The sequence below is a fragment of the Aedes albopictus genome, chromosome 1 (assembly GCF_035046485.1).
Source record: "Aedes albopictus strain Foshan chromosome 1, AalbF5, whole genome shotgun sequence".
Taxonomy (NCBI): Eukaryota; Metazoa; Arthropoda; class Insecta; order Diptera; family Culicidae; genus Aedes; species Aedes albopictus.
In genome coordinates this window covers 332,228,842-332,250,450 of record NC_085136.1, presented here as the reverse complement: position 1 = coordinate 332,250,450, position 21,609 = coordinate 332,228,842, and positions in this window count along the sequence as shown.

Genomic DNA, 21,609 nt, shown 5'->3' with positions numbered 1-21,609 from the left:
GCTTGGTAACCATCAGGGATGCCAGATGAATTGGTTGCAAATGTTTTCCGTTTTTTTTACTGGAGTTTTCCATGGGAGTTTCAGAAGGATTTCGGAGGGAGATCCCGCGGGTTCTTCAGGGCTTCTAAGGGGGTTTCAGGAATCTTTCAGAGCAGTTTCATGGAGAGTTTAGACAGCTTTCAAGGAAAACATTTGGTTTTACGACTGTGGGCTCTTTCAAGGAAACAGGTTTTCAGAGGGGTTTCAGGTGATATTATGAATATGTCCCCTGAAACACTCTTGGAAGCACTGGACAACTCCTGAAACCCCCTGAAACCCGCAGGATCATCCTACGTCCTTGAACCCCCATGGAACACCTCTGGAATTCCCTTGGGATCCCTGAAATCCTCTAAAACGTTCTTGAAACCCCTGGACTGCTCCTGAATCCTCTGAAACTCGATGAATATCCATCCATGAAACTCCCCTGCCCTGGAACACCCTTGAAACTCTAAAACGCATCTGAAAACCCCCGGAACAACCCTTTTATCCCACGAAACACGCTGGAAACCCTGAAACGTCTCTTAAGTCCCATGAAACGCCCCTCAAACACCTTGGAACACCACTGAAACTCTCTGGAACACCCCAAAACCCCTTGGGAATCCTTGTAACCTCCAGGTACCCCCTGAAACTCAATAGAACGCCTCTGAAATTAACTGAACCCCATGGAGCCACTCCGAGACCCCTGAAATCCAATGGCAGCCCTTGAAGCTTCCTGGAACGCACGAGACCTCTAAAAGTATCTAGAGTACTCCTGAAACTCTCTGGAACGTTCCTGATGCCCCTAGAACGCTCCTGAAACCTCCTGAAACTACTGGCACATTTCAGAAACCTTGACTCTCAGTGGAACATCTGGAAAATTCCCGAAGGAACTTGTGGAGACAATCTCTGGAGAATTTCTCAAATAAATTCCCGGAAGAACTATTCAAAGAATTCCAGAAAAAGCTTCAGGAAAACAAAACCTGAAGAATATCTGATAGAATTTCTGGCAGATTTTGCGAATGATGTTCCGAGAAACTTCTAGGAGACTTTCCGGTGTAACGCTCTGAAGAATTCCCGAAGAAGCTTCTTGATGAATTTCCCGAAGATCTGCAAGAACTCTTGAAGGAACATCTAAACTTTTATAAGAACTCTTGGAGAAACTTGCAGCAGAATCCAGAGGAACTTCAAGAAGAATTTTTGGAGATACTATTCAAAAAAGTTCTCTGAGCATCTTTTTGAATATATCGCAGACAAACTTCTGGAAAACATAGTGAAAGAACTTCTTGATGAACTCCAGGAGGGATTTCAAAATAATGGGGGATAATTCTTGGAGGAACTTTTCAAAGAACTCGTAGAACTTTCAGAATAATTTCCGAAGGAACTTCTTGGTGCATTCCCGAAGAAACGCTAAGAAAGTGTCTCAGAGTAACTGCTGAAAGTATTTCCAAACCAGTGCTCCCGAATTCTTCTGGAAGAACAGCCGTATGCACATCTGGAAGATTGCTTGCAAAAATATCTGGATAATTTATTAGAGGAGATGCCAGAATTGTTTTCCGGCGAATAGGGTCCTAAAATTAAAGAAGAAATTTCACTTTCGTTGAAAAATACGATGAAGTACGGTATTCTAATCGGACTTGTTCTTTACTCGAACTCGAAAAACGAAGGAATAATGAGAAAATTCGAAAAAAAGTAAAATGGTAAATAGTTCTAGTTTGACATTTGAAGTTGATTTTGACGTGATGGAACTCGGCATTTTTTGCACTGGGGATTTAAAAATGTTTCTATCTGACATACACGGAGAAAAAAAATCACTCAGATTAGGTGTGGGACCATTTGGGCAGGGGACCTATTTTGGATACTTGCTGCTATAACTCAGTCAATTTCAATTTTTGATCACGGCTAGATACTGTACGTATTTGATCAATTAAAAATTGGCTGAGTTATAGCAGCAAGTGTCCAAAACAGGTCTTCCTACACAAATGGTTCCAAATGGTTTGAAGAATTTAGATAGGGATTTAGAAACCTATTTCAGGAAGGATTTTCGAGCGAACTTCTGCAAGAATTTTTGGACCAACATTATGAAAATTGCCAGAGGAACACCTAAAAATCTCAAAGAAACCTCTAAAATAATTCCCCTAGAAACTTCTGATCTCGAGAAGGGGCATCTGAAAGAACTTACGAAGTACATTCTGGAAGAACTCTAAGAGGAATTTCTAGAAGAAACTCCAGAGGAAATTTTGGAATTTTCTGAGAAACTTTTAGCAAAAAAAATATTCGAGAAACTTTTGGAAGGATTCGTTGAGAAATCTCTATAAGAATACCCGGAGAAATGAAGGAAATTTTCAAAGAATGTCAATATGCAAGAATTCACCAAGGAAATTTTGGATGTATTCCTGGAGAAACTTCTGCAAAATATTCCAGAGCAATTCAGGTTAAAATTTCCGGAACGACACTGTGGAAAATTACCCGAAGAATTGCTGAAAGCGTTCTCTGAACCAGTTCTGAAAAGATTTTTTCCAGGAACTTATGGGAGAAGTCTCGCAAAAACATTTGGAAAAATTCTCGACAGAACTTCTATGGAAACTCCCGAACGATCTTCTGGAAGAATCCCAGAGAAATTCATGAAAAAATTCAAGAAAGAATTCCCGGAAAAACTCTAGAATTCTTGGAAAATGCCCACATTTACATTTTTCAGGTGATTTTACTCACAAAAAAATCCAAACAAATTTTCAAGAGAATTCCAAGAACCGTAGGAAGAATTCTCGGAGGAGCTTCTCAAAGAATTTTGGAAAAAAAAATCTGAAAGTATTGCCGAATAAATTTCTGAAAGTATTTCCAGAACAACTCCTTGAAGAACTTCAAGAAGAGCTCTCGTAGGATTTTCTTGAACAATTATCGGTGAAAATCTTGGACAATTCCCGTTCACATTTTTGGAGGAACTGTGCAGAACTGGAACAACTTTCGGAAGATCTTCTGGAAGAATTTTCTAAATGAAACCTAGAAAAAATCCCGGGGAACTTTTCGAAGAAAATCCAAAATAACTTCCATGGTACCTCCCAGGTAACAATTTCAGGCTGTACAAACGTTTTTCCAACTATTTTAAAGCAGCCTTCATTTGAACATAAGCTGGGCACAAGAGGTACAATCCTTTAATCAGCTCCTAAACATCTAATTTTGGTGATTTTATTCAACCTTTAGCTGATTGGAGGTTCTTTGAAAGGTTGATTTAAGGCTTAATATGTGCTTAATCAGAAATCAATCAAATTTATTAATTATGTCTAAAAATAAAAAAAAAAACAATTTCTTAAGCTTAATTTCATTATTTGCGGCATTATTTCCCACAAGAGATGTGTTGGAATGTATAAATAAATTTATATGAAATACTAGGAATTGAACTCGGACCTCCTCCTTTATAGTCATTGACCTTAGCATCTACACCACACACAATTGTATACAGATACCCGAAAACGAGAGCATCACTTGTTGTGTCTGAATAATCAAGAACACCAGATGAACTGAGTCTGCATTGAGGCTGGAGAAGCGATGTGGACACTACCAAAACTTGCTTGGGTCAGCTGTCAAAACATATTTGATTAAAGGCTCAACAGATGGATAATTGTGCAGGCTGATTTATGTTTTAGAGCTGGCTACACAGATGAAGAATATTCTATTCAACTTTATATTCAGCCATTTATGTATTGCTGATTAAAGAGGTTGAACAACCCATACTTCAGACCAATATTCAGCTGTCATTGTTTTCAGTTTTGACACCATTATCCAGCCAATGTTCAGCAAATACTCTCACTGTTCAGCATTCATTGTTACATGGGTTGCTTGATCAGGAATTTGTTAGCAATTCTTTCTGTTGAGGTTCCATCAGTATCTCTTTCAGGATTTTCGTAAGGGATTTTTCTAGAGTTGTTGCTAACATCTATCCAAAAGTGCTCTTGGTATTCCTCTGGTTGAGGATTGCTTCTTTGAAGACCCATTTGGAGTTTTCCAGAGAATTACTACAATGGTTCTTATCTTCTTCTTCTGTCTGGAGAAACTCCTGGAGGAACTCTTGGAAGACCTTTTGTAAAAACACCTAGAGGCATTATTGCAGGAGTTCTTGAAGAAATTTATTAGATGTTAATATTCCAATTGAGACAATGCTGAACGGTTTTATTTTACAATTTCCGGTAAAATGAACTGGGCCCAGTCGAAAGTAAGCTCAGTTCCTTCGAGCAACATCAAATGCATTAGTCTCAATCGTTACAACCCATCAAGGTCGGAACCTCTTGGACAGACGACCGCGAGTTCAATCGCTCTCCCACGTGCAGCTCCTCCAATTAACCGTCGCTAATGCACCGAAGAATCATCCCGGAATCCACTCAAATTAATAGCAACCCTTACACAGGTCACTTCCTACTTTCCCTTTCCTGACCTAATCTGACCTCCGCGCTCTGCTACGGTGAATCTACCGACCGACCGACCACAACGTTCAGTTCAATTGGACCAACCGAACCCAGCAGACACAAGGTTGCTGCGGCTTCCCTTCATCTCCCTTCTCCCTGCATCGCTCCATCCTCCATCACACATTCGTTCAGGATGATTAGGTGTGGGCCGAGGAATTGACTGTTCCTCTCACAACTCCCCCATCTGCACCGTCATTCCGTGTGTAATCCCTCCTTCATCTAATTCCCATCAAACCGAATGGAATTCCTTCCAATCCGACGGACCGACCGGCCACACCGACAAATCGAACCCGGACCGGAGAGTTCCCATAAACACATTAAAACGCTAGCATTTAGAGACCTCGCTCTCTCTCTCTCCATCTAGGAATAAAGCGCCTAATCTTCTTCTGAGTCTCTTTCGCTTAGCCACCTTCCATTTCCCTTTGCTTCTGGACTGAACGGTCTGCTTGGACCTGCTCGCCTGCTTGGACCGCAAAGACTTTAAATTTCCGAATGACTGAAAGCGCTCAGGCGCACATACTCAGACTCACACAGGCAGGCAGACAGACAGACAAACAGACGGGACGGACAAACTGCCTTTACCAAACCGAAATTAATCCGTAATGAACCAGAAATCAAAACACACATCGCTCAAATCGGTTGGTTGGCTTTTGGCTGTGGCAAAGTTCACAATTCGCGTGGCTGCTACTATCCGGTGTGCCATACAGAGAGCCAAGCCATACGGACAAACCAAAAAGCCGGATGATACCTCGCGCCACCACCGCCCTCTTCGTCATCCGCGAGCGAACAACTCGCAGCCCTCGAAGCTCGCGCAGCAAGCGCGTGGATCCAAGAAGGCTCCGTCCGTGTATTCGATTCGAACCTCTTCGAACTTCAATATTTTTAATTATATGCTTCGATAGGCTTTAATAGAATTAAATTGGACGGCCGAATGGACTCTGGCGGACCGGACCGGAGATAGTTTCGCGCTGCGCTGGCTGGCCACACGGAATGAAAGAAATGCAGGAAAAAGAGCCATTTACCTCACTTCGTTTAGTTAGAGGCTATGGGGTCTCCACTACGCTCTTCAGCTACCGACCGATCGAATGGCCAAAATCCAGGGGAAACCCTGCGAGTTGGGGATGAATTCGAAGTGGAATTCGAAGAAAATGGTCCCACAGGGAGTAACGCGAAGCGAATGGCCATCCTTGAGTGTTGGATAGCCGAGGAAGTTTCATGTGAATTTGACGTCGGACTTTGAATGCTGAAATTCCTTCATAGGGCACTTGGATTTTGCGCGCGCGTGCAGCAGTCTCAATGTTTGCGGAATAGAGGTCATCGTAGTAGGCAGGTAGGAGGCAATATGCCGTTTTCGCCTGCGAACTGGGATTCCAGCTGAGTAGATAGTATGGCATTTCATAAACACTTGCACAAATCCTTAATGGAGTTGCCTTTGTAGATTTCCCTACTATCTACAGTAACATAGAGCCACTCTTCTCTACACACCTGGCTAAATCCTTGCAAGCATTTTTGTTTTATAAATCCTATTCCTCAACCTAGAAAGTTTTTAGACCTGAAATACCTTCAGCTATACGATAGGAGGGTAAACATAGGAAATATGTATTCAAAAGATACTTGATGAGATACAACTCGTAGCGTTGAAGCATTTGCCTCCACTGGTGTCGGTCCTAGGCCAATTGCTTCCAGTCACCCTGAACGTTTAGAGTTCGCAATGCGAACAGTGATGGAAAATGATGAAGATTGCAGTTGAGCAGGCACAAACAAAAACAAACCTACTCGTGGACAACAGGGACCCGAGAACATTTGCGCTTCTTTACTCGTGAATAAATGAAGCCGACAAGCACTCGCCCTTGATTCGCGAAGCTTCACTGAGCTTTTTGCATTTCGATGACAGACGCATTTTCACGACTGTCAGTTCTGCTTTTCATGAACAATGAAGCATAAAGCATTAGTTTATTATGGAGAATCATTGAATTTGCTATTATAACCACACTAATGCACTTCCCGCTCCACACGAACAAAAACTCATGAATAAACTCATACAACGTTTACTCTCGGAAACATGAGTAAGTTTTGTGTTGGCTTTTCACTCGCGAATTGCTTCATGATGAGAACAATTCCATCACTGCAAAAAGGTACCGAATGCGCGGCCTTCCACGAAGTCGACGGTCCCTTCCTTGTTCTCTGTTCAATATGATTTGAGCTTGCACTTCCTCCGGAATGCGAGCTACGTGTCCAGTCCACCGCAGCCTTCCGTATTTCATTCGTTTCACTATATCCATCTCTTTTTATACTTGATACAATTCATAGTTGATGCGACGCCGCCAGATGCCGTCCTCCAGTTTAACGCCGAGTATTGTTCGCAGAACTTTACGTTCGAAGACTCCAAAGGCCCACTATAACCTTCTCTCAACGACCACGATGCATGATCGTATAAAGTGACCGGAAGAATCAGAGTCTTGTACATCGCGAAAAATTTCCTTCGTTTGCAGTCTACGGGACTTCCAGCTGGGTTTGCAAACCAAAAACGGTCCAAACTCCAAACTCGCAGTTGCAATCTTTCAAAACTTCCTCTGGGAATTCTTTCGCGTGTTTCTGAAAATTCTTCCAGAAGTTCCAACGAATGGTCTTCCAAGTCTTTCTCCGGAAATTCATTTAGGAGTTTCTCCAAGAACTTTCTCTGGAGTTTGCCAGAAATACTTCCAGCTATGTCGGCAAGAATTTCCTTACCTGAATCACACAAGAAACCGTTTTTCTCCGATCACAGTACGCAACTGCGAAGAAATGACAAGTCAAATGGCTGTCGCTGTAGTATGTTTTTACCAGGAATTGGTCAGGAAATGTCTTTTTTTTTTATTCTTAATCACTTAACCTAATTTACAGCTCTTTTGTCCACTAGGGTACTACGTGAGCGATTCCAATTGGACGCTGCACTTCAACTTTGTACAGTGCCTAAATGTATTCAATTCTATTCAACTTTATTGAACTGGTTTGCCTTTGTGCTTCTTTCATTCTTCTACCCTGTCCATGGTAGAATGATGAGCACGATGATGCTGATGTGTGGCTGCTGTTCCTTTTCCAGTCCGATTGGGGGTCCATTATGAGTTGCGGTTCGCCGATATCCAAAGTTCCGGGTCCATTAGAGCATATGCTCCGAAGAGGGTCAGGTGCCAGCTGCTCTCGGGGGGAAGAGCAACTGACGAAAAATTGCAAGTGCCGGGGCTGGGTTCGAACCCATGACCATCCGCTTATGAAGCGAACGTGTGGACCACTGCGCCACGGGCCCCGACAGGAAATGTCTTGAACGATTTCTTTTGAACAGGAAACTGGGCTTTAGTACAAGCCACTGAGATTCTGCGTTCCTTTACCGTTCAGTTTCAGTCGACATCCACTATGGACTTATCCATCGATGAACCGAATTCATCGCGGTCCGAGAATTTTGACACTAGAGCACAGAGAACAGACATTTAAGCTCAAACAAAATTACGTCGAAATCGTGTGTAAAGGACTTAAGTGTACCTCAACGCCACCAACGGAGACTGCCCCACATAGAAAGTCGATTTGACCCCACGATGGCAGTGTTCATCGTTAAAATATACTAGCCCACAAAGCGACACGAGCGCCAAACGGCCAAAAACGGCGAGCACTGGAAACAAAAATGACAACACAACAATGTAAGTGATGGGACGCTAGCGCCACGCAACGGGAGCATAACCACATACTTTAATATGACCGTTACAAACTTTTACACAAGGCAGAAAGCAAAGATAGACGTCTGTTCTCTGTGACTAGAGCGGGGCCGTATATGTTGGAGGCTAGTCCACCATGGCCACGCAGGCCATAGCGAGGCTAGCTCCGTCGATGCCTGTTTCTAAATTACAATGAAAATAAAACGCTAGACATCTTCCATCAAACTAGACGGCTGCCGACTGATACCTCAATCTGCAACCGCCACACTCTTTATTCCATTCAGGTATATACAATTCAACAAACTTCTTCCAAACTTCATACCTCTGCCATCTCTCTAACAATTGTACAATTCTACCAACAATACTGCCGCCGTTCACGTACCTGAAGGTTCGACGCTACCCGATCGCTCAACGCTACCTAACTTCCGACACTCCTCCTTAGCGTCGCAACCTTCGAAACACGATCACCTCCTCCTGGCTCGAAGCTACTCCTCACTCCAACGCTTGGCAAGTGGCCCAACTCCGACGCTTGCACCAGCTCTACACCAGTTTCGAGCTCCGACCAGGTCCATCGCTGAGCTCCTTCATGTTGTCTTCCGGATCACTCCTCCTGCCGCCAACCTCTTCGTCCAGGTGCGACCACCGAGCTGCATCCGATCCAACTCACAATAATCCTCGAGCTCCGTCCGGTGACCAGCCAGCAGTCATCCAATTGACCCGTATCGCCAACATTCCCATGGATCCTGTCCTCCGTTGCAGCCAATCCATCCGCCCAAGGATCCCGTGCTGCGACTCCGCGACTTATGCGGCCGATCCTTCTCCCGGTCGATACGTGCTGTGGAACACGCTCCTGGGCCCATAACCTATTGGAGACTAGTCCACCATGGCCACGCAGGCCATAGCGAGGCTAGCTCCGTCGATGCCTGTTTCTAAATTACAATGAAAATAAAACGCTAGACATCTTCCATCAAACTAGACGGCTGCCGACTGATACCTCAATCTGCAACCGCCACACTCTTTATTCCATTCAGGTATATACAATTCAACAAACTTCTTCCAAACTTCATACCTCTGCCATCTCTCTAACAATTGTACAATTCTACCAACAATACTGCCGCCGTTCACGTACCTGAAGGTTCGACGCTACCCGATCGCTCAACGCTACCTAACTTCCGACAGTATATATATATATATATATATATATATATATATATATATATATATATATATATATATATATATATATATATAAGTTACCGAACCTCCATACCCGATCCCGGACTTGTCCGACATTATAGAACGGATGAGGAACACACAACACCAAACACAACAACAACAACAACAGCCACAAGCATGAACCGACTCGACTCATCAAAAAGCTAAACTCCACCGACCAGCAGAACGTGACGGGATGTACGACTCGCATTTCACAGTTTGATAGCGTAAGCATTTATACAGGAACGGTTACCACAACAAGCTAGGCCTTTGTAATTTCGAACTCAATAAATCAGTCTTAGTCTTTCTTTCGAACCGTCCACTTGGGATTTTCCTTTTTTAAAAACATATACCGGTAGCCCCGATTTATCGCTGGCGCAGTCTCGACTTGGGGGATAGCCACCCGTTGTGTTTCATAGTGAAATCGTGAGTGTGAAAGCAGATAGGAAACGCGTGTGTTCATCTAGAAGCTGCAGCAGGCGATCATCACCGGCAGAACCAACGTAGGAAGAGCGCCCCAAGGAACCAGAACGCTCGTTAACTTCACCCGCTCCGTCGTCGCTGGCTGGATACCAGTCGATTCGTGGTAAGTTAAACAACCGTTTTTCTTAAAAATCTTTCTCGCTCTCTACACTGCTAACTAACATTTCCATTAATTAACAACCCTAGTATAAGAAAAAAGTGAGTGATAATAGTGATATACCCGAGAGATATAAGTGTTTAAGTGATTGTGTAAACAGTATGACAACAAGAGCAATGTCCCTCGCCGATCTACAACAACAGATCGAAGAATTGAGTGCGCTCATTGAGCGGCAGAATGTTCAGGCCCAACAGGCCAACGAACAAATAGCTGCTCTTCAAGCAGCCTCTTCAGCCGATGCCCGAACACCGGCTATCCAGGCATCTGCTCAAGCACCTGCCGCAAACGTTCAATTTCCAAAAATTCCAGACCTTATCCGATTGGTTCCGGAATTTGACGGGAACCCCCGAAATCTATCCCGATGGATAGAATCGGTAGAACAGAAGTTAGAAGAATCAAAAAGATTCATCGCACCGAGTGACCAACCAGTAATTCTTCCTATCTGGTTGGGAATCATTCGCGATAAAGTAACAGAAAAAGCAAATGATGCCCTTACCGCTAGCCATACTCCTCTTGAGTGGGGCAGCATAAAAAATACACTAATCGAATATTTTGGAGACAAATCGGATCTATCAATTTTGATTTCAAGGCTGACAAGCCTAAAACAGGGGTCACTGTCAGTGACTGAATTTTACCAAACTTGCAGAAATCTCCTCGCGGACATTAATGCAAAAATCATGATAGGGAATAACACAGCTAACGAAGCTAAAGCAATTATGGGGACCTACGAGTCCCTAATGATAAACGCATTCGTCGATGGGCTACACGATACGATATCTGATCTTACGAGATCAACTCGCCCGCAATCCCTTTTAGATGCGTATCACGTCGCTTCTGAACATGAAGCTGCGTTTCGCAGGAGACGGGAGAAGAATTCTAAGAATATTCCAGACAGTTTTAAACAAAAACAAAACATAACAGCCCCGCAACAGAAACCAATTTACCTTCAAAATACATTTAGACCTCCGATACAAGGTAGTTTCAACAGTTCTGGCTATCGCCAAGTTCCACAGAATTCCCCCGGGTTAACACCCCAATACAATAACGGCATAGCTAGACCATTTCAACAAAACTTCGGGCCCAGACCCAATCAATTAGCGATTCCATACATAAAAACTGACCCTTCTGGCCAGAATCGCCAAATCGGTCCAAGACAAGTTCCCTCCTTTAGAAGTACAACTCAGGTTAACGTGCATGAAATGCAAGAAGCACCTTCGGGAATGCATCCCAATGATCAAAGTCAAGAATTTCAGTACGTTCAAGATCAGAACATGGCCACTTCAGCAATCGAGGAACAAACAGAAGAGTTGAATTTTTGCACGGATATGGAACAACCAGTAACCGAATGACGAGTAACTTCCTTCCATATTTAGAAATCCCCAGGAAGAATAATGAGAGTTTTAAATTCCTTATTGATACTGGGGCTAACAAAAATTATATTGCACCGGAAATAGTTCCAAACAGATTCATACTATCAGGACCTTCACAAAATATCAAAAACGTAAGCGGTAAACACAAAGTTAATCAATATACATTCCTGAACCCCATAGAAAACTTCATTCACGGGGTTCCCAGACAAAAGTTCTTTTTGTTTAGATTTCATGATTTCTTCGATGGCCTTATCGGCTTTGAAACGCTTCGTTCAATGGGTGCTTTAATTGATACAGCAACCAATTCGATCATAATTAACGATCACATCATACCATTGCAGAAAAAGTTCCCTACTAAGGAACAATTGAATTTTCAAGAACACGAAACTCTCGTGAAAGAGTTTCCTGTTAGAATCAAGGAGGGCGATTTTTTCATTGAGAATGATATTCCCATTGCGCAAGACGTAATTCTTCCTTCGGGAGTATACAGTGCGCGAAACGGTATAGCTACATTTCTCATTATTAATCACAGCAGCAAACCAGTGGATATCAAAATCGACAAAGAAGCCTTGTTTACTGAGATCCACACTTTTGAACAAATTTCTCCTGAATCATTTAAATTTATGGATCAGAAAAGGGAATCCAAAGCAACAATCAAAGAGAAAATCAGGATGGGACACTTGAACTCAGAGGAAGAGGATAAACTCCTTAACGTTTTAAAACAATTTCCAGAAGTCTTTCACGACAATGACGGAAAACTGACATTTTCTAACGCCGTTAGACACCCCATCCATACAAAAGATGATTTGCCTATTTATACTAAAAATTACCGCTACCCTTTTTGTCACCGAGAAGAGGTCCAGCGGCAAATAGCTAAAATGTTAGATCAGGGTATTATTCGACCATCGAACAGCCCATGGTCATCCCCAATTTGGATCGTACCAAAGAAGACCGACGCTTCTGGTACGCAAAAATGGCGTTTAGTGGTAGATTATCGTAAGCTTAATCAAAAGACCACGGATGATCGCTACCCGATTCCTAACATCAACGACATTCTCGACAAGTTAGGAAAATGCCAATATTTTTCGACAATAGACCTCGCTTCTGGTTTCCACCAGATCGAAGTCCATAAGAAAGACATTCAGAAAACTGCGTTCAGTGTCGATGGAGGGCACTACGAGTTTGTCCGAATGCCTTTCGGATTAAAAAACGCACCCGCTACGTTCCAGAGGGTAATGGACAATGTTCTTCGGGAACATATCGGCGTGCGATGTCTAGTATACATGGATGATATTATCATCTATTCTACTAGCTTACAGGAGCATCTAATAAATCTTAAAAAGGTTTTAGAAACCCTCCGTAAATATAATTTAAAAATTCAGCTCGACAAATGCGAATTTCTCCAGAAGGAAGTCGCATTTCTAGGGCATGTGGTAACGCCAGAAGGGGTGAAACCCAACCCCGAAAAAATTAATGCAATAAGGAATTGGCCGCTACCCAATAATGAAAAAGAGCTGAGAGCCTTTTTAGGAGTTATCGGCTATTACAGGAAGTTCATTAAAGACTTCGCAAAAATTTCAAAACCCTTGACTCAACAGCTCCGCAAAGGAGAAACTATCAGACACACCGCCGACTTCATTTCAGCCTTTCAAAGATGCAAAGAAATCCTAACGAGCAGCCATGTCCTGCAATATCCGGATTTCTCGAAGCGCTTTATACTCACTACCGATGCGTCGAATTTTGCTTTAGGCGCGGTACTGTCCCAAGGTCCCATAGGATCGGACAAACCAATCGCCTTCGCCTCTCGTACGCTTACACAAACCGAGGAAAAATACTCGGCTATCGGGAAGGAGCTCTTAGCAATCGACTGGGCGTGTAAATATTTTCGTCCCTACCTGTTCGGTAGGAAATTTAGTTTGTACACAGATCACAAACCTTTAACATACGCCCTGAACCTCAAAGGTTCAAACGACAGGCTAATCAGATGGAAACTACGGCTTGAGGAATTCGACTACGAAATCCACTACAGGCCCGGAAAACAAAATGTGATCGCAGATGGGTTATCCAGAATACCGCAACAAATAAATTTGAACGAGCAAGAATCATCCTCATCATCTTCCAGCAATGATAGCGACGATAGTGAAGACGACAACCATACTGTCCATTCTAGCTCGTCTGATTCAAGTGAGTATATAGGAATGACCGAACGTCCTATAAATTATTATAAAAATCAAATTTTGATCAAAGAGGGTGATCAAAATTCGGAAGTCTACGAAGAAATTTTCCCCTCAATTTTCCGTCGAACTATTACCAGATTTGCGTTCGGAATACCCTACGCTATAAAAATTCTCAGAGACTACATGAGTCCTACCAAGATCAACTGCATATTATGTCCAGAAAAATGGTTAAACACATTACAGATCGCACACAAAAACTACTTTTCTAGGAATAAAACGTTCAAGCTTGTATTAACACAATCAATCTTACAGGATCTAATTACCGCAGAAGAGCAAGACCAAATAATAGAAAGAGTCCATCAACGTGCACACAGGGGTGCAACAGAGAACTATGAGGTCATCAAGAAAGAATTTTATTTCCCCAGACTCCAGAAGAAGGTACAGGAATTCATCAACCTCTGCAAGGAATGTCTGGAGAGTAAGTATGAAAGATGCCCTTATAAGGTTAAATTCGCGTACACCCCGATTCCTAAAAAACCACTCGACATTCTTCATTTGGATATTTTCATTTCATCACCAAATACCTTTCTATCTGCAATAGACAAACTATCAAAATTTGCCATGCTCATTCCGATAAAGTCTAGATCAATACCCGATGTCAAGCGAGGCATAGTAAAATTGATTTCGACTTTCGGAACACCTAAATTAGTCGTCTGTGATAATGAAGCAGCATTTCGCTCTATTGAGGTAAGAGGGTTTCTTCAAAGGTTACAGGTAGAAATGTATTTTACCCCCTCTAATCACAGCGAAACAAATGGAACGGTAGAACGATTTCATTCGACTCTTTCTGAAATATTTCTTTGTATTAAACCAAGCTACAACGATTTAACAAACAAAGAACTCTACAGAATCGCGACAGCCCTTTATAACTCTACGATCCACGCAGTTACTAAATTGAAACCATTAGAGGTTTTTTATGGTGTAAAGGAAGGAGAAGAAAGAACACTTAATTTGGAGCGAATTCTTGAAAATCGGAATCATGTTTTTGACGAAGTAGTTGCGAAAATAGAAGCCAATCAAGCGAAAACAATAGAGGCGAGAAACAGAGTCAGGGAAGACGCTCCAAAACTTAAAAGGCGGGAAGTAATCTACAATAGAATACAGGGTATTAGAAGAAAAACAAAAAGAAGATACAAGCCACAAATCGTGAAAAATAATAGAAGGAAAACCTATATAGACAGTCGCAACATTAAACTTCATAAATCAAAATTAAAGAGAAGAAGGAAAACTCCATCATAAAAATAAAAAAATAAAAAAAAAAATCATTCTGACTTTCATAGCAATCAAAAACAAGTAAACCCTAATCACAGTTGTGGTAACCTTAGTTTAATAGTTCAAATTTTCAATCATCCCAAATCACCAATAACCATACTAACCACCTGCTAATATTGTTAAATTTCAGATTACTTTATTCATCCTACTCATATCGATTATAACATCTTGTCAATCCCAAAAGATGTCAATACGTGATTTACAAAATGATCCGCTATTGCTTGTAGAAATGAAATCGTGTAAAATTCAGACCGGTACTATCAAGATCATTCATCCTATCAATATCTCATCAATAGAAGAAACCGCGGAAATTCTCGTACAAGCATCATACAAAATTAATGTTCAAGCAACTAACCCATTAACCAATATGTTGAGACTCAAAACAAAGAAACTGTTCAGCAACCTACATCAGCTAAAACCACAGCAACACCACCGAGCAAAGAGATGGGATACCGTCGGCACCGTTTGGAAGTGGATTGCCGGAACTCCCGACGCCTCCGATCTTCATGCCATTAACAGTACCATGAACGATCTAATAGATCAAAATAATCAACAATATAAAGTAAATCAAAATATCAACGACCGGATTCAGAAGCTCACACACGCAATCAAGGAAATAACCACTCAGGCAAGTTTGAATGACCTTATGATGAACGACCTCGAGATCATCACCTCCATTTTGAACATCGACACTCTAAACCAATTACTCGAGGACATACAGGATGCAATCATGCTATCAAAATTATCCATTACATCGAACAAAATACTATCAATTCGCGAGATACTAAATGTCAAAGGATTACTTGAGGAGCAAGGAGTTAATATACACCTACCGGATGAAGCACTGCAGTTTGTCACCCCAAAGTTTGCCACTAGCCCGGGAATCTTGCTGTATTTCATGCAAATACCGTTGCTAGACAACAGTACTTCGTCAATTATCAGGATATACCCAATTGTCAACCAAAATCACACCATAAACGAATACCCGGAATACATAGTAAAGAACGGAAACCACATCTTCACAACCCAAAAGCCAAATGACTACGTTCAAAAATATGCATACCTCAAGGAACTCAACGATGGATGCATCGCGCCTTTAATCATTGGGAGAAAACCTGTATGCAGCGCAGTTTTCAATAATCGGACAATCTATGAACTCATCTCGGATAATACAATTTTAATTTCAAACATCAGAAACAAGACACTGGAATCGAACTGCGGACCGGACAACCGTACATTGGAGGGTAATTTGCTAATCCAATTTGCAAATTGCACAATCAAAATCAATAACCAGACATTTAGGAACGAGGAATTCACCAGCCAGCCTGTATTGATACACAACTCATTCTACAACCTCAATCCAGATTGGAACCTTAAAGACGAACCCGATTTAGGAGCAATTCACCAAAATACAATAGAGAACCGCCGCCACCTGGACCACGTCTACCTGGAGCAGAGCAAACTGAACTTCAAATTTTGGAATCTATTCGGAGGAGTTTCATTAACAGGATCTACATTTCTAATCATCGGCATAATCATCATACTCAAATACGGAACGGGACGTTCCTCACTTAGGGGGGGAGTAGTTACCGAACCTCCATACCCGATCCCGGACTTGTCCGACATTATAGAACGGATGAGGAACACACAACACCAAACACAACAACAACAACAACAGCCACAAGCATGAACCGACTCGACTCATCAAAAAGCTAAACTCCACCGACCAGCAGAACGTGACGGGATGTACGACTCGCATTTCACAGTTTGATAGCGTAAGCATTTATACAGGAACGGTTACCACAACAAGCTAGGCCTTTGTAATTTCGAACTCAATAAATCAGTCTTAGTCTTTCTTTCGAACCGTCCACTTGGGATTTTCCTTTTTTAAAAACATATACCGGTAGCCCCGATTTATCGCTTATATATATATATATATATATATATATATATATATATATATATATATATATATATATATATATATATATATATATATATATATATATATATATATATATATATATATATATATATATATATATATATTTATATATATATATCTGTTGTTCCAATCAGAATTGGACGATTCTGATTGGAACAGACCCCGCTCTAGTGTCAAAATTCTCGGACCGCGATGAATTCGGTTCATCGGTGGATAAGTCCATAAGGCAATCTGGTGTTCATCGCCCTTCTCTCTTAAGCAGTCACAGAAGATAGCATTTTTTTGTTTAATGTTTTCATAGGGAAACGTTTCCGTATGAAAACAAACCTATCCTCCTCGGTAGCGAAACAGAGATAGGTGATCAAATGTCAGATAGCCATATACAACCACACAACCTGATATACATCTAGTGGTGATAGCTGTGCAACCAGTTCCACTTTCCACACTTACTGATGCCGTTTTTCTTTATTATCCAGTTCCAACCTGGGTTGGAACTGGATCAGATCACAGTTTCAACCCCAACCCGACTTCGGTTTCGCTTGTACTAAAGTTTGTTTGACGTTGTTTGTTTACACATTTTCCGCCAATCCAGTTCCAACCCAGGTTAAAAAAGAAAAACGGCATGAGTGGATTCTTGAATGAAGCCAACTTCTGGCACTCGCCGCAACAAAAACAAGGCGCCACTTTACATGAACTTTAACAGTGAGCCTATCAGGAACTTTTTTTTTACAGTTTATGAACAACACTAGAGGAATTCCTGAAGAACTCCCTGCTGCAATCCCAACTGAAAAAAAATGCTGACAAAACTGCCTCTTGAGGAGTACTTGAAACTTCTGGAAGAATCACCTTTGAAGTTTTTGGAGACATTTTTGATGGAACTACATAGAGAAACGCTCGAGTATCTGATAAAGAAACTCGTGAAAGAATCTGTTAAGGAGTTCCTGAAGCATACTCGAGTTGTCCAGAGATCCTGACCAAATCCCTGATAAAAACGGTAAATGAAGTTTCCTCTAAAGGAGTATCTGAATTAACTCCTCCTGATAGAACTCCTGGAGAAATCCCTGAAACAACACATGGAAAAATGCTTAAAATTCCTAGAAAAATTTCTGGAAGAACTCCTGGAATACTTTTCTGGAAAACACCATGCAGAATTCGAAGTAGAAATGCCTTGCGCATTACCTGTTAGGGTTTCAATTAAAACTATCAGAAGGAACATTTGGAGGAATCTCTAACGAAACTTCTGGAGAAATATCCTCTGGAGGTGCTCCCGAAAAAAATGCTATTGGAGGAATGCCCGATTGAACTATCTTTGGAGAAATATTTGACAGAACTCTTGGAGAAATCACTGATGTCACGTTTTAGCGGAAATACCAAACGAAACTATTAGAGAAATCCTGAAGTATCTGAAATAATCGCTAAAACAAATCCTTAGGGTACTAGACCCGAGAAAATCTATGAAGAAATTCCTTAAAAAAATCCCAAAGGAACTCTTCCGTGAGCAATATCTTAGATGGATCCTGTTACTCTTCCCACATCATAGCTTTCTGAGGAGCAGCTGCGAGCACGAGTTCAGGAGCAATATTTGAATGGTTTGAATTTCTGTTGGGTATGTGTAGCAAGACCGTGGGCAACCGTAGTCAATCACAGTAGGCGAGGTAGTAGTGTTTTTTTGTAAAATGAACTTCTGCACGAATTTATGCTGGCCTGCTTACTCTCACGGAAAATTTGACGTTTGAGCGGTGCCGACACCTCTCAAACGTCAAATTTCGTGCGAGAGTAAGCAGGCCAGTATGAATTCGTGCAGTAATCCATAGTTCAGTTGTTAAACGAGTTGCACTGATGTGCGATACATATATAAAATATATTTGCTTGTTTTGTATTATTCAAAACCTGTTGTTTCATTGCCTCCGGTTCAACAGGTTGTGGGCCTAGCGACAAAGTTTTATAGGATCACAGATTGCCGGATTGAGTAGATCGAATGGATTTCTCGAAGCAAGGAATTCAGCGGTTGCCGTACGACAACTATGAGACGTGGACAATCCGGGCTCGCCATGTGCTGACAAGGGAGAGTTTGTGGAGTTAAGCGTGCACTGAAACCTCGGAAAGTGATCGGACGAAGGAATGGATTGCGAAGGTTGAGCTAGCGCTTCAAGCGATAGGTTTTTTGGTGGAAGATGCGCTATTCAGGATCATCAGCGATGCTGATACGGCATGGGAAGCATGGATGTTGTTTAAAAGAAATACTACGTGATGGACTCGTCAATAGCAAAAGTTTCGTTGGTTAAGAAGCTGTCCAAACTGGTGGAAGGTGGCGGTATGCAACAACATTCGGTCGAGTTCGATATTCGAGAAAATATGTATAGAACGTTGGATATAAACTGGACGAGGACATGGAGGCATCTTGGCATGCTTACTCCAAACATATGAGAGTATTCGTGTCGGCGATTCATGGAAGAGTGGATGTTTTTCGATGACTTTAGTTAAACACAAGCTGTTACAAGATTTTGAACGATGACATAACAAATATGAAGAATTTGTGGATCGGAAAAACCTTAGATGCCAAGGTAACCAATAAGCAGACGAGAACAGTTCCAATCATTTCATTTTCCAACTCTGTCCATAACTGTCAGCAAGTCTAGTTTCAGTTTCGGTAATTACTGGTCAAGGCTTTGCAGTTGTGTTCAAGACAAACGATTGTTATATCATGAAGGATGGAGAAGTTTTACTGGTAGGAAAGAAAGTAGGGAAGCTCTATCGCACGAATTTTGAAATAGTTTTAGTGCTATGAGATGCAGGAAATGCGATATGCTTCCGATCTTAAGGAAGCGTGTTGGATATGTGTAACAAGACTGTAAGCCACTAGGAAAAGGTAGTGTTTTTGTAAAAGAGTTTTGTATTTACAAAATCAGCTGTTTTACTGCCTCCGGCTCAAAGTTCAATCTCTAGCAGAAACCGATATTCATTAGTGCTTGTAAGAGGCTGAACATGAATCCAAAACATGTACACAGTACTATTCCACCTGGTGAGCTCGTTCCATATAAATCTTTGTGAAACGCTATCGTCCTCCAGCAGGCGGCTATGATGTAAAAACCGTAAATAGCTCAAAAAGGTTAAAAATCATAATTTCAGTCGTCTCATCCCGCGCTGCCGAGCCACGGGTTCCAAGCGCCACCCGGCGGCCGATGATGCACGGTACCCAGCTTCATAATCATAGAAATTTATCGGACGTTTTTGAGTGCATTCCGACCGGTTTCCGCTTTTGAAGAACGTAAGCAACGCACCGCACGCTGAGGTGGTCTCCCTCCTGCCTTGATCCCTGCTATCGGGCCCAGGAATTGGGATCGGATTTCCGCGCCTAATTACAAGCCGATCGAGACCGGCACCGCAGCCGCCGCACACCGGGACAATTTCAGGGTTACAGAACGAACGCATCACCACCTCCATCCGTAGCGCAGCGGAGCCGGAGAGAATGACCAATCGATTATATAATTGCCGGGGTCGGTCCTCGGCTCTCGACTCTCGGTCGGCTCGACTAATAATTTTATTTCAACAGAACAATTTGGAATCCATTTCCTCTCTCGCTGTGGCCTGTCTAATCCAAGCAAGCCACGGCGGTTAGGTAGGATGCGTGCGAGCGTGTGTTATGGAACTTTTTCCCATTCCTGCTCTCTGAGCAACGGTCGGTCACTGCCGCCGGTACCACAGGGTACCACCACCTCCGCCACTGCGAGAGGCATTCCGCTCTAAGCTCTGGAAGATCCAGCCGACAGCAACGAGAAACGCACTGAAGCACACGCCCCGGGAAAAGATCTTAATTGAGGTTCGGCCGTTTCCAACTCCATTACCTGCTATTTTCGGTCAAATTGAGATATTCTTCGGCCGAAAGTTACGAAACATTATGATTTTAATGGACCCCGACCGACGCGACCGGACGGCGTGTGTGGGTTGGTTGCTTGGATTGGACCGTGAGTACTCATCACCTTTGGCAGAACCTACTGCTGTGAGAATCACAGCAATCGGCGTGGCGGCGCGGCAGCGCAGCTCAACAGATGTTTCAAATGTAGCGAAATCGCAGGTGGCGTTGCAAGACCGGGGAAATTCCTGGAAGTAAATCAACCCTAACCGAAACTGACACAGGAAAACCGTGGAAAGCAGCGGCGACGGCGACGGCAGCAGCAGTCAGCGAAGAGGAACTCTATGAGAACTTGCAAGATTGGTCGTCTTGCTTTGTGAAAATTCAGCCAACTGTGACACCTAGCGCAGCACCACAGGTCGGGAACCGGGAAGCGTACCGCCCGAGTAGAGACACTGCTGCTGCATGGGGTAATGTGTTGAAAATTAGTTCCGTCTCGACGGTGGTGACGGCCCAGGCGACAGGCCGAGCGTTTACGTTGATTGCCCACTATGGGTGATGTCCATACAATCTGGTGTCCAAAATTAATCTTCTTGCACCAGTTATGCGTACAGTGACTATTGCCAATCGTAGTAGTCGTAGGTTTTACTTGAATTAAATAAATGTCCACTTTTCTTCCAGCCATCAACCGGAATAAATGTACTTCCTCCGCATTACCAATAGGTTATGGGCCTATGTGCGAACGTTCCGTTGGAAAGTTTCAAGAATTCAGCAATATTTTCCCTCAAGCTGTGAAGATGACTTCCAGCGCGAATGGATTAAGTAGAACTGATAGTTACAAGTCGATTTCAAGCCTTGGTCGCGAGAACTGGGCAACCAGGAAGTTTGCGATGCAAACTGACTTGAAGCTTGA